A 1,027-nucleotide genomic window follows, 5' to 3' on the forward strand; every position below is an offset into this window, starting at 1 on the left:
TCTCTACTTGTTTCTACTTATAAGATTGATCTTTAAATGGTTCAAACGGTCTCTACTTACAAGTTTCTAAATCATGGAGATCTTCAAATGGTCTCTAAATGATGAAAATAAGTAGCTACTTGTCTCTAAATCATGAATATCTTCAAGTGTTCTCTAAATCATGAAAATAAATAGCTTCAAGAATGCATATAGTTAATTAAGATCATGGTTGAAATTGTTCAAATGGATTATAGTTTGAAACGGTTCAAATGGTATCTACTTGTCTCTACTTATAAGTTTGATCTTCAAGAATCAAGATAGCTACTTGTTTCTACGTTGACAAATTTGAGACCTACGTAAATGAGATATGTACGCACTAACCATACTCGATCTCAAACATTCGGAGAACCACCAAGGTTGTTGTCGCTTGGGCCTCGTGCATGTGAAGATCCATCAGCATTAGATCCATGGCCTGATTGAGGCATCTGCATAGCGGGCATACCATTCTGGGTACAATAAGCCTGCAAATTATGTTTGAGTGAAGATTAAGTACTGGTAGTAGAAGATTATGATTGAGTGAAGATTATGTATGTGTTTGGTAATTAAGGAACTAACCGCAAACATTGCAAAGCATTGACTAGTTTGTGCCAACACCGCCTTCTGCACTGCTTGCTGCATCCTCTCATCAGCCAGTCGCCTCTCCTCCGCCCTCTCCTCCGCCGCCACTCGCCTCTCCTCCGCCCTCTCCTCTGCCGCCACTCACCTCTCCTCCGCCAGTCGGGCCTTCAAAATATGGCATGGCAATTGCATCTTCAATCCAACAGTAAGTAAGAAACAAACATATATAGAAGGACTTGTATAGAATACCTCCATCTCAACCATAGCCGGAGTTGAGCGTTTATATGTAGAAGATTTTGAGATACGTAACCGAGCTTTGTATTCAGGGAGAGAGCTACGGGAGGAGCTAGGGAACATGCCTCCTGCAATTGCTTCCTTGCCATGTTTCCTGCCTTCTCCAGAGATCATGACCAAAGCGTGGTCAAGAGGC

General features: G+C 41.9%; 1 long non-coding RNA gene across 1 annotated transcript in view; it reads right to left on the bottom strand.

Annotated features, from left to right (window-relative positions):
- The window catches only part of LOC119293392, a 1,785-nt gene extending 1,147 nt beyond the window's left edge, over positions 1–638 (bottom strand). Inside the window, exons 1-2 of the long non-coding RNA XR_005143043.1 lie at positions 595–638; positions 361–500 (exon numbers count right to left, since the gene is read on the bottom strand). This is a non-coding gene — a long non-coding RNA (uncharacterized LOC119293392). The remainder of the gene's footprint in view (positions 1–360; positions 501–594) is intronic.
- Positions 639–1,027: the final 389 nt, after the last annotated feature.

The sequence above is a fragment of the Triticum dicoccoides genome, chromosome 4B, assembly GCF_002162155.2.
Source record: "Triticum dicoccoides isolate Atlit2015 ecotype Zavitan chromosome 4B, WEW_v2.0, whole genome shotgun sequence".
In the NCBI taxonomy this organism is placed as follows: domain Eukaryota; kingdom Viridiplantae; phylum Streptophyta; class Magnoliopsida; order Poales; family Poaceae; genus Triticum; species Triticum dicoccoides.